The following is a 13,679-nucleotide window of genomic DNA, read 5'->3' on the forward strand; positions in this document are numbered from 1 at the left end:
TTTGTGATACAAGGTATTGAGCCCTTGCCTTCTGGGTTTGCAATTTAAAGCATACATAGCTTTTAAGCTCAAGAAGAAGAATCAAAATATTTTAATTTTTATTCTATAATACAATAAATACAAGCATCAAAATATACTTCTAGATTTATGTGACTGCTGGCATTTGTAACAAGACAATCTTGGAATTGGAAGAAGAAAAAAATATGTACTGAGTATGTCCATTGACCCATGCTGGAAGAGAGAGAAGTAACCAATGACAAATGTGTTGCAAAGCTCTTTGTATCTTTTGGAAAGTATTTTTTCTAGGATCTGATTAATTAGATGTTTGTTTCATGACATTAATGCTTCTCTGCTATATATTTTGTTTATATTTAATAACAGAAAAAAAACCACACCTATTATGAAATCTGTAACCTTGAGAACAAATGAACTCCTGAGTTCTTCTATCCAGCTTCCCTGCTTCTCCAAACCTGGGTTAATGGTTATTTCTAATCTTATATTGATCCCTCTTACAGGGGACCATGTGTGTGCACAGAATCCCACTGCTTAAAATCACATTGTTTCATATTAGTTGTTTCTAACTTTTATAAAAGTGCATGCTATTTACACCTCTTAAAGTTCTTTTAATTTATTCATATAATAATTCTAGAATTTATAGACTCATTGAAAGCAGCTTCTTTTATTACTATATAGCATATTATTGTTGCCCATGTTCATGCTTTCACAAACATTTAATTCATGAATTAAGTCTGATGTTTCTAGTGGACCAAAGGTATAACGACTAAAATACAGTGTAGAATGTTTTTAAGGATTCAGCCCTTTTGAGAAGAACTCTGTGAAGCTGAATTTGTAGAAGGCACATGACATCAACTTCTCTTGTGCTCTGAGAAACTACTTTACTGAGTGGTAAAAATTCTGGGGCTCACACCTAATGACAATGTTGCCAGTCCTCCAAGACCAGAACTCTTAGAAGCAGTACCATGACCCCTTCCTTCTACACCTTTCCCTGTGTAGGACACGCTGTACATTCCCATTGAAAAATACACCTGATTAAATAAATGAGAGGAGGGAGGGTGTGAAGTTGTCCAACTTTTGGAAAACAGTTCTATTGGATGTAATATATTTCATTTTTATAGTACTTACCCAACTCAACAGCTATTCTTTGCCCACTGGGAAATGAAACTCTGCAGAGGCCCAATATCTGCCCATGTACACTAATTTTTTTAAAGGTATAATCATGCTACTGATAAGAATGTATGGTAGGAAAAACAAAGGTATACTATTTTTTTTTGTTAAGACATGTTATTCTACCCTCATCTTGACATCTTAGCCCCTCTGAGCCTGATGAATTATATAGATGTATAACTCTTATTCATATTCTGCATTATGGTCTGGATATGAGGGTAGCCCCCAAAGCTCCTGTATTAATGCAGGAAAGTTCAGAGCCAATATGATTATAAGAAAAGTAACATAGTCAATGGATTAATCCATTTGATAGATTCATGATATGAAAGGACTACTGTAGGACATGGCTGGAGGAAATAGGTTACAGCTGTGTAACTTTTTGAGTTCTTTATATACCCTAGAGATTAGTGCTGTATCTGATGTGTGAGGGGTAAAAATTTGCTCCCAAGGTGTAGGCTCTGTATTCACCTCACAGAGTGTTTCTTTTGCTGAGAAGAAACTTTTTAGTTTGAGTCCATCACATTTATTCATTCTTGATTTTAATTCTTATGCCAAAGGAATCTTATTAAGGAAGTTGGGCCCTAACCCCATGTGATGGAGATTAGGGTTTACTTTTTCTTCTATTAGATTCAGGATCTCGGGGGATCCAACATGGCGGCGAGAGGGGAGGCAGCGCTTTCAGTACCTCCTCAACAACGGGGTCAGAGAGACGCATGGATACGCTTAGATTCGACCTGCTGAGAAACTCCTAGCAAAATTCCACTAAAGAGAGACCGGCCGGGAATCGGTAGGATTTTTGGAGGTGACAGTTTGCGCTAGACGAGTGAATCTCCGCCACACAGTGCAGAGGTCCAGACCCGCCAGCCACTGCCCGCGCGACTCGGCGACTGTCGGCTGCCTGCACGCGGCCCCCGCGTCAGGGCGGATAGCCTCCGAGGCGCAGCGCAGCAGGAACGGTGCAGGGACTCTAGGAAGAGGTCTCTCGCCAAGCCTTCATGAAATAGCGAACCGGGAGCTGAAACCAACCAGAGACAGACCAGTCCCACCCCTCCCTTCGTACACTCCAGCAAGGAGCCTGGGGCCCGCCATAGCAGAGAGGTGACATCACCAAAGTTCCGCCGACAGAATTCCTTCCCAGCGGAATCCACGTTAGCAGGTGTGTGACTCCCACCCCCTCGAGATACAAGCAGCCAGGAAACCTCGGGAATCTCTCTGGGGGCGTGTCTGTAGGGAAGCAGAGGGGATTCCAGATCCCCACCTCCCCTTAACACCAGCGGTGACACTCAAGATCTTAGCCGCCAGTTTCTGGGGGCGTGCCCACCAAAGGGGTCCGGAAAAATTAAACTGTTGGTTCCCAGATCACCCCACCACAGCACTGGGGCTTAGATGAATGACAGAGAGGGTGTTCATCGTTCGGGATATAGGACACGCGGTGGGGCTGCAAGTGTAATCAGATCCTTGGGGAACTGCCTCTGGTGAACAGGACCTGGCTGGCTGGCTGGGAGGAGGAACAGGGGGAGGGGCCGGATAAGTGAAAGGGCTCTGGACTAACAGGATTGAGAGACTCCCAGGAGCCACCGTACAGGGATTTCTGTCAGCACATAGAGGGCAGAAGCTCGGCTCAGAGGGCACAGCTCCGCCTATTGGAAGAGAAGAAAATGGGATTCAACCATAGAACAGGGGATGCCAGCATGGCAGAGATCTGATGTCATCGGAGAGCGGCCGAGGAGAGAACTTCATTGGTGCCAGCAGCGACGGAAACAGTTGGTCCCCTGGTAGGGAGGGTGAGTCACAGATACCCGAGTCTCTCTCGCTTTGTCGTCGAGCCAGAGGGGAGGAGCGGGGCCACCGCCCGCGCCCGCAAGGTAGGCAGACCTGTGACCAACCTGCAGATCAGGCCCAGCGGTCTGCAGGCGTGGTACGAGGGGCAGGGCAGAGCCGCCGCCCGCGCCTGCAAGGTAAGCTGACCTGCGACAGACCGGCGGATCAGGCCCAGCGGCCTGCCAGCGTGGTACACACTTCACCCCAACTGGAGTAGGGGCAGAGCAGAGCCTTTGCCCGCGCCCAGATCAGGCCCAGCGGCCCGCCTGTGTGGTGGTCAAGTGACCCCAATTGGAGTGGGGGCGGAGCGGAACTGACACCCGTGCCCGCAAGGTGGGCAGACCGGCGACCAAAGTGCAGATCAGGCCTAGCGGTCCCCGGGCGTGGTAGGAGGGGCAGGGCAGAGCCTTCGCCCCCACCTGCAAGGTAGGCACACCTGCGACAGAACGGCAGATCAGGCCCAGGGGTCCGCGGGCATGGTAGACAACTCACACCAATTGGAAGAGGGGCAGAGCAGAGCCCCCGCCCGCACCTGCAAGGGAGACTTTTCAACTATACAAGAGCAATATAAATATATAGGGGGGGAAAATTTCAAAAACACAACAGTTTCACCAAGAAGAAATAAACGCTGTCACGACCCCTTGCCCGCAAGGAAGACGCAACTCAGGAATCTTCTTTCAGCAGTTTATTCAGGTCCCTGATATTTCTTCTTCTAACTCTCGGATGCCCCTCCCAGCCTTAATAAAGCATCCCAAGCCCCAATGCAAAGCTGCCGCGTGGAGCTTTCTCACAGGGTGGTGAAAAACCATGCGCCAACTCTCCTAGATAAGGAGTTGTTTGTCACAGACCACAGTGGAAGCCAGCGCCATCTACTAATGGTGACCATAGTCTGCAGAAACAGCAGAAGCGGCTCACCACAGTTCCCCCTTTTCTGTTTTCTTAAAACAATACAGGCGAGAGTAGAGGTCCTATCCCACTGTGCAGAAGTGGCTGCATAGTATGACTCAGTCCTAAGGAGGGCCCTTCCCCAGACCCGAGGCCATATCAGCCGACGCCTTTTTTCGTGGGGCGGGGCGTGGACGCGTCTAACCCGCATGCAATAGGACATGCTCTCCTTGAGGTCCACGTCAAGGATCACCCAAGTGCAGTGCCTTGCCTCGCATCCTGTATCGTGACGATGGTGGACGAAGGGGGATAGCTAAGGCTGAACTGTGGCTGTTTATAATGACAAACAAGTTGACAGCACCCTGAAAGAAAGGCACGGACTTCAAGACGATAGAAAAGCACTAGTGTGGAAACCCATCTGCGTGCAATGGCAGTAAGACCGGCAGAGTGCAAGGGCTTTCCAACACTAAGAGAATGACAAGGAAAGTCATGTCGATCCCAGTGCAATGTTATAATAACTTGGGGTGTAACGACCATGTCAAAGGTTTACTGCTTAAGATGCGCAAGCCAGACTTGAGGCGAGTTGCCATTTTCTAAAGCTGCAAGAGCTTTTATGATCATAGCCTTATCGTGAGCACTGCGGGCCTTAAGGCGACAGAGAAACCACAAACAGAGGAACATACCGAAGCAACACATTGCACCAAAAATGCCTACCCCCACCCACTCTTTGAAGAAGGAAAAAGCAGAAGATATCCAATCGGTGAATTGACCCAAAGTCACGGGATCGACACGGGTACTGTTCAAGACAGCTATCTGGGTTAGTTGAGACTGGATCATGTCTTCCGCTGCCATGGACCAATTTCCGGCCAAATATTCACCAATGATGCGGGAGGCATTCCTGGAATCATTAAATCTGACAGAGGTTATGCATAAATGTGCACGTTGGTCAACACAACCCAAAAGCACCAAGTCAGCCAATTCTTCTACCTGAGCTTGGAGTAAATCTATTCTTTGGTTGGCAGCTAAAATCCCTGACAAAATATGTTGATTAATTGTATTTTGGGATTCAAGTATAGTGGAAGTTTGTTGAACAACTTGATTAATGGTGGCAGCAGTTTGTACTTGACTGGCCATGGCCACTCCGGCCGTAACCGCTGCAGCAGCAGACACTGCCACAGCTGTCACTATAGCTGCCGTAATTCCAAAATCCCTGCGGACTCTAAGTAGCTCAACAATGGGGAATTTATCTGGGTCCGCAGTGACTGGGATTGGGACAAAGGTTGGAATTTTCATAATCACTGCCGTAGTCGAGGAGCCATTCCAACACTCAGACAAGTAGCAAGTAACATTAGAACAATTAAGCATCCCCTGTAATGTAACATTAGCCAAAAGAAACAGGAACGGAGATTGGAGACAGACTGCTGCGGAGGGTAATGTAGCATTAGATAATTGTGAATTATTTGCAAAAATTTTAAGCCTCCTACCTCGCTCCGAGTCTTGGGTACTGCCAGAAACATTAAACAGCCAACTTTGGACTCCTAATATTTCCCTGGGGAAACACAAGCGCGGACTAGACTAGCCCAATCTGAGGGAGTCATACAAAATCTATTAAGTCCCTCCATCTGAGTGAGAGTGAAAGCGGCATCTATGCCATAAGTGCGGACGGATTCTGCCAAGGTTTTAACTATCTAAAAGTCTAAAGGCTCATGATATCTTCCTCTATTATTGTCCTGAAACACCGGGTACGCAAGTCCCATATCTGTATTAACTGTCCTCCAAACTTGCGCATGAAAAGATCTCCCGGAACTTTGGCTCCCCCCCACATATGGGGGTGGGGCAACAGGCATCATATCTTCTTCTAAATTTTCAACCTCCTCCTCCTCAGAATTCTGTTGACCAATATTAGATCCCTCCCCCTTCTTACAGTAGGCATGCGCACCTTGTGTCTCCTTTTTCTTCTTTTTCATTTTTATCTTATGTAGTTGTTGCAACAATATATCAAGGTCCTCAGAACACTCTGAGCCGCTTGTGTCCTCAGATGTTTTGAATTCGGTCAAGTCTGGATAGAGCCTTCTCCTATTTTTATCTTCAGGCTCTTTTGCCTTCTCACTACTGTTACTTTTGATACTCTCTGCCACTTCACTATGTGATCCTTCAGATTTTTCCTCATGTAGTTGTTCAAGAACGGCCTGACCCTCACTCACAGCTTCTTGACATTTACCATCTGTAAGGCAACTACGGACCATTTTCCAAAGGGGTATCACCCCACCCTCTAATATGCCCTGCTCAGATGCAAAGTCAAGATCTTTGCCTAATTTATCCCAACTAGGTACAGTAAGGCTGCCCGAAAATGCAAACCACGGTGCAGCGATATCTATCTTCTGTAAAAATCTCTGTAAAGTACTATGTTTCACTTCCAGGCCCTTGGAACGTAACAGGCCATCTAGGGCCAGGAGAAGCGGACTTGAAGATGCAGCACCCATGACACAACAACAAAAGAAGCACAAAAAACAAAAGCGAAATGACACAACGAAAGAAACACAGAAAACAAAAGCGAAAGTACACAGTGCCGCTGCAATAAAATGTAATGCTCTCTCTTTCTTTTCAGAGAAGCTGCCCCGCTTTGGTCGCGGATCCCACTTACTAGGGACTAACCCCGCTTTGGTCGCGGATCCCACTTACCTGGGACTAACCGGTGCACCACCCCTGACTGCTGAAAGTTCTGGTTCCCGGGTCTCGGCACCACTTGTCGCGACCCCTTGCCCGCAAGGAAGACGCAACTCAGGAATCTTCTTTCAGCAGTTTATTCAGGTCCCTGATATTTCTTCTTCTAACTCTCAGATGCCCCTCCCAGCCTTAATAAAGCATCCCAAGCCCCAATGCAAAGCTGCCGCGTGGAGCTTTCTCACAGGGTGGTGAAAAATCATGTGCCAACTCTCCTAGATAAGGAGTTGTTTGTCACAGACCACAGTGGAAGCCAGCACCATCTACTAATGGCGACCATAGTCTGCAGAAACAGCAGAAGCGGCTCACCACAAAACGCAAGCAGTATGAAAAGACAAGGAAAGAAAGGACCACAAGCAATGCAGGTCAATTCAACTTTAGAAGAGGTAACAGCTGCAGCAGATGGAATGTCAGATAAAGAATTCAGGATATATATGCTTCAGATGATCTGGAGTATCAAGGAAGACATTAGACAGCAAAATCAGACAATGAAAGATCACTTCGACAAGGAATTACACAAACAAATCCAGGAAGCAAAGGATCAACTATACAGGGAGATAGAGGTTATAAAAAACAAACAAACAGAAATCCTAGAAATGAAGGAAGCAATAAACCAACTTAAAAACTCAACTGAGAATACTACCAGCAGAGTAGAACACTTAGAAGATAGAACATCAGACAATGAAGACAAAGTATTTCAACTTGAAAAGAAGATAGACAGCTCAGCAAGACTGCTAAGAAACCATGAGCAGAACATCCAAGAAATATGGGATAACATTAACTTAAGAGTCATTGGGATACAGGAAGGTACAGAACTCCATACCAAAGGAATGAGCAATTTATTCAATGAAATAATACGAGAAAACTTCCCAGACTTGAAGAATGAGACAGAATCTCAAATTCTAGAAGCCTACAGGACGCCGAATGTGCAAAATTATAAGAGATCCACACCTAGACACATTATAATGAAGATGCCCAACATACAGAATAAGGAGAGAATTTTAAAAGCTACAAGAGAAAGGAAGCAGATTACATTTAGGGGCAAGTCAATCAAGATAACAGCTGATCTTTCAACACAGACTCTGAAAGCTAGAAGATCCTGGAATAACATATTTCAAACACTGAAAGAAAATGGGTTCCAACCAAGAATTGTGTATCCAGCGAAATTAAGTTTCAGGATGGAAGATGAAATTAAAACCTTCCACGACAAACAAAAGTTAAAAGAATATGCAGCTAGAAAACCATCTCTTCAAAACATCCTCGGCAAAACATTACAGGAAGAGGAAATGGAAAATAACAATGAAAACCAACAGTGGGAGGTAGGACAGTAAAGGGGGGGGGAATAATCATAGAGGAAAACAAACTATGTTTAGTAACAGAAATAAACAAATATGGCTGGAACAACAACCCATATCTCAATAATAACCCTAAATGTTAATGGCTTAAACTCACCAATTAAGAGACACAGGCTAGTAAAATGGATCACAAAACAAGATCAAACAATATGCTGCCTACAGGAGACGCATTTGATAGGAAAAGACATACATAGGCTGAAGGTGAAAGGTTGGGAAAAATCATATCACTCATATGGACTTCGGAAACAAGCAGGAGTGTCCATACTCATATCAAATAAAATAGATTTCAAGCCAAAGTTAATCAAAAGGGATAAAGAGGGACACTACATACTGCTTAAGGGAACCACACACCAACAAGACATAACAATCATAAATATATATGCCCCAAACAATGGTGCAGCTATGTTCATCAAACAAACTCTTCACAAGTTCAAGAGTCTAATAGACGACCATACAATAATCATGGGAGACTTCAACACACCTCTCTCGCCACTGGACAGATCTTCCAAACAAAAGTTGAATAAGGAAACAATAGAACTCAATAACACAATTAATAACCTAGACTTAATTGACATATATAGAATATACCACCCAACATCAAGCAGTTACACTTTTTTCTCAGCAGCACATGGATCCTTCTCAAAAATAGATCATATATTATGTCACAGGGAAACTCTTAGACAATATAAAGGAGTAGAGATAATACCATACATCCTATCTGATCATAATGGAATGAAACTGAAAATCAACGATAAAAGAAGGAAGGAAAAAGCGTACATCACTTGGAGAATGAACAATAGGTTACTGAATGATCAATGGGTTATAGAAGACATCAAGGAGGAAATTAAAAAATTCTTAGAGATTAATGAAAACACAGACACAACATATCGGAATCTATGGGACACATTGAAAGCAGTTCTAAGAGGAAAATTCATTGCTTGGAGTTCATTCCTTAAAAAAAGAAAAAACCAACAAATAAATGATCTCATACTTCATCTCAAAATCCTAGAAAAAGAAGAGCAAAACAACAGCAAAAGAAGTAGAAGGCAAGAAATAATTAAAATCAGAGCTGAAATTAATGAAATCGAAACAAAAGAAACAATTGAAAAAATTGACAAAACTAAAAGTTGGTTCTTTGAAAAAATAAACAAAATTGACAGACCCTTAGCCATGCTAGCGAAGAGAAGAAGAGAGAGAACTCAAATTACTAGCATATGGGATGAAAAAGGCAATATCACAACAGACACTTCAGAAATACAGAAGATAATCAAAAATTATTTTGAATCCTTATACTCCAATAAATTAGAAGATAGTGAAGGCATAGATAAATTTCTTAAGTCATATGATCTGCCCAGATTGAGTCAGGAGGACATAGACAACCTAAACAGACCAATATCAATCGAGGAAATAGAAGAAACCATCAAAAGACTACCAACTAAGAAAAGCCCAGGACCGGATGGGTATACAACAGAATTTTACAAAACCTTTAAAGAGGAACTAATACCAATACTTTTCAAGCTACTTCAGGAAATAGAAAAAGAGGGAGAACTTCCAAATTCATTCTACGAGGCCAACATCACCCTGATACCTAAACCAGACAAAGACACTTCAAAGAAAGAAAACTTCAGACCAATATCTCTAATGAACCTAGATGCAAAAATCCTCAATAAAATTCTGGCGAATCGGATACAAAAACATATCAAAAAAATTGTGCACCATGATCAAGTAGGATTCATCCCTGGGATGCAAGGCTGGTTCAATATACGGAAATCAATAAATGTTATTCACCACATCAATAGACTTAAAAATAAGAACCATATGATCATCTCGATAGATGCGGAAAAAGCATTCGACAAAGTACAGCATCCCTTTATGTTCAAAACTCTAGAAAAACTAGGGATAACAGGAACATACCTCAATATTGTAAAAGCAATCTATGCTAAGCCTCAGGCTAGCATCGTTCTGAATGGAGAAAAATTGAAGGCATTCCCTATAAAATCTGGAATAAGACAGGGATGCCCTCTTTCACCACTTCTGTTCAACATAGTTCTCGAAACGCTGGCCAGAGCAATTAGACAGACGAAAGAAATTAAAGGCATAAAAATAGGAAAAGAAGAACTTAAATTATCACTATTTGCAGATGATATGATTCCATACCTAGCAGACCCAAAAGGCTCTACAAAGAAACTATTAGAGCTAATAAATGAATTCAGCAAAGTGGCAGGATATAAAATCAACACGCATAAATCAAAGGAATTCCTGTATATCAGCGACAAATCCTCTGAAATGGAAATGAGGACAACCACTCCATTCACAATATCTTCAAAAAAATAAAATACTTGGGAATCAACCTAACAAAAGAGGTGAAAGACTTATACAATGAAAACTACAGAACCCTTAAGAGAGAAATAGAAGAAGATCTTAGAAGATGGAAAAATATACCCTGTTTATGGATAGGCAGAACTAACATCATCAAAATGGCGATATTGCCAAAAGTTCTCTATAGGTTTAATGCAATGCCAATCGAAATCCCAACGGCATTTCTTGTAGAAATAGAGAAAGCAATCATGAAATTCATATGGAAAAATAAAAGACCCAGAATAGCAAAAACAATGCTAAGCAGGAAGTGTGAATCAGGCGGTATAGCGATACCAGACTTCAAACTATACTACAGAGCAATAGTAACAAAAAAAGCATGGTACTGGTACCAAAACAGGCGGGTGGACCAATGGTACAGAATAGAGGACACAGAAACCAATCCACAAAACTACAACTATCTTATATTTGATAAAGGGGTAAAAGCATGCAATGGAGGAAGGATAGCATCTTCAACAAATGGTGCTGGGAAAACTGGAAATCCATATGCAAAAAAATGAAACTGAATCCCTTTCTCTCGCCATGCACAAAAGTTAATTCAAAATGGATCAAGGAGCTTGATATCAAATCAGAGACACGCCGTCTGATAGAAGAAAAAGTTGGCTACGATCTACATACTGTGGGGTCGGGCTCCAAATTCCTCAATAGGACACCCATAGCACAAAAGTTAATAACTAGAATCAACAAATGGGACTTAAACTAAAAAAGTTTTTTCTCAGCTAAAGAAACAATAAGAGAGGTAAATAGAGAGCCTACATCCTGGGTACAAATCTTTACTCCTCACACTTCAGATAGAGCCCTAATATCCAGAGTATACAAAGAACTCCAAAAATTAGACAATAAGATAACAAACAACCCAATCAACAAATGGGCCAAGGACCTGAACAGACACTTCTCAGAGGAAGACATACAGTCAATCAACAAGTACATGAAAAAATGCTCACCATCTCTAGCTGTCAGAGAAATGCAAATAAAAACCACCCTAAAATACCATCTCACTCCAGTAAGATTGGCAGCCATTATGAAGTCAAACAACAACAAGTGCTGGCGAGGATGTGGGGAAAAGGGTACACTTGTACATTGCTGGTGGGACTGCAAATTGGTGCAGCCAATCTAGAAAGCAGTATGGAGATTTCTTGGAAAGCTGGGAATGGAGCCACCATTTGACCCGGCTATTCCCCTTCTTGGTCTATTCCCTAAAGACCTAAAAAGAGCATGCTAAAGTGACACTGCTACATCCATGTTCATAGCAGCTCAATTCACAATTGCAAGACTGTGGAACCAATCCAGATGCCCTTCAATAGACGAATGGATTAAAAAAATGTGGCATTTATACACAATGCAGTATTACTCTGCATTAAAAAATGACAAAATCATAGAGTTTGCAGGGAAATGGATGGCACTAGAGCAGATTATGCTAAGTGAAGCTAGCCAATCCCTAAAAAACAAATGCCAAATGTCTTCTTTGATATAAGGAGAGTAACTAAGAACAGAGTAGGGACGAAGAGCATGAGAAGAAGATTAACATTAAACAGAGATGAGAGGTGGGAGGGAAAGGCAGAGAAAAGGGAAATTGCATGGAAATGGAAGGAGACCCTCAGGGTTATACAAAAGAACATACAAGAGGAAATGAGGGGAAAGGGAAAAATAATACAAGGGGGAGAAATGAAGGTCAGTAGAGGGGGTAGAGATAGAAGAGGGGAGGGGAGGGGAGGGGAGGGGGGATAGTAGAGGATAGGAAAGGTAGCAGAACACGACAGTCACTAGTATGGCAATATGTAAATCAATGGATGTGTAATTGATGTGATTCTGCAATCTGTTTATGGGCTAAAAATGGGAGTTCATAACCCACTTGAAGCAAAGTGTGAAAGATGATATATCAAGAACTATGTAATGTTTTGAACAACCAACAATAAAAAAAAAAAAGAAAAAAGATTCAGGATCTCTGGTTTTATTCCTAAGTCCTTGATCCATTTTGGGCTGAGTTTTGTGCCTGGTGAGAGTTAGGGGTTTACTTTCATTTTATTGCATAGGAATTTCCAGTTTTCCCAGCACCATTTGTTGAAGAGGCTATCTTTACTCCAATGCATGTTTTGGTGAGACTGCAAACTGGTGCAGCCAATGTGGAAAACAGTATGGAGATTTCTTGGAAAATTGGGAATGGAACCACCATTTGACCCAGGTATCCCTCTCCTCAGTCTATACCCAAAGGACTTCAAAACAACATACTACAGGGACACAGCCACATGAATGTTTATAGCAGCACAATTCACAATTGCTAAACTGTGGAACCAACATTGATGCCCTTCAATAGATGAATGGATAAAAAATGTGGCATTTATACACAATGGAATATACTCAGCAATAAAAGAGAATAAAATCATGGCATTTGCAGATAAATGCATGGAGTTAGAGAAGAGAGTGCTAAGTGAAGACAGCTAATCCCAAAAAATCAAATGCTGAATGTTTTCTCTGATATAAGGAGGGTGATTTATAGAGGGGTAGAGAGGGGGAGCATGTGAGAAATAGACCAACTCTAGATAGGGCAGTGGGGTAGGAGGGGAAAAGAGGGGGTATGGGGTTAGAAATGATGGTGAAATGAGATGGACTTTATTACACACAAATTTGTGAAGACACAAATTGGTGTGATTATACTTTGTATACTACCAGAGATATGAAGAATGTGCTATATATGTGTAATCAGATGCATTCTGCTGATATATATATATGACATTATTATATATATAAGATCAGCAGCGGGGCTATGGCTCAGCAGTAGCGCACTTGTTTGGCAAGAGTGAGGCACCAGGTTTGACTCTCAGCACTGCATATAAATAAATAAAATAAAGGTTTATCAACAACTAAAAAAAAAAAAAAAGGTTACAGGGGATGTGCCTTGAGGTATTATGTATATTGACCCTGACTCCTCTACCTGAGAGAGCATTTTCTCTGTCTCTCTGCCCCATTTTCCTCCAACTCTTTCTGCTTCCTGTCTGTCATTAACTATGTAGTTTTCCTCCATCACACCCTTCTGCCATGATTTTCTGCATCACCTCAAGCCCAGAGCAATGAAATCAGCTGAAATCAGCTGATGATGGACTGAACCTCTGAAACTGTAAACCCCACAGCAACATTTTCTCCTGAGTTGTTCTCCACAGGAATTTTGATCATGGCAATTAAAAGCTGACTAACATACTCTAGGAGCTACCATGTTGGGGAACTTTTTAGTTTTTATTTGTTATCTAGTAACACATAGTAGACTCTACAACAACAGATATTCACGATATTCACTAGTATATGAACAGGATCATGGCATTTTATAAATACCATTTC

This window comes from Marmota flaviventris, chromosome 5, assembly GCF_047511675.1.
Source record: "Marmota flaviventris isolate mMarFla1 chromosome 5, mMarFla1.hap1, whole genome shotgun sequence".
Taxonomy (NCBI): domain Eukaryota; kingdom Metazoa; phylum Chordata; class Mammalia; order Rodentia; family Sciuridae; genus Marmota; species Marmota flaviventris.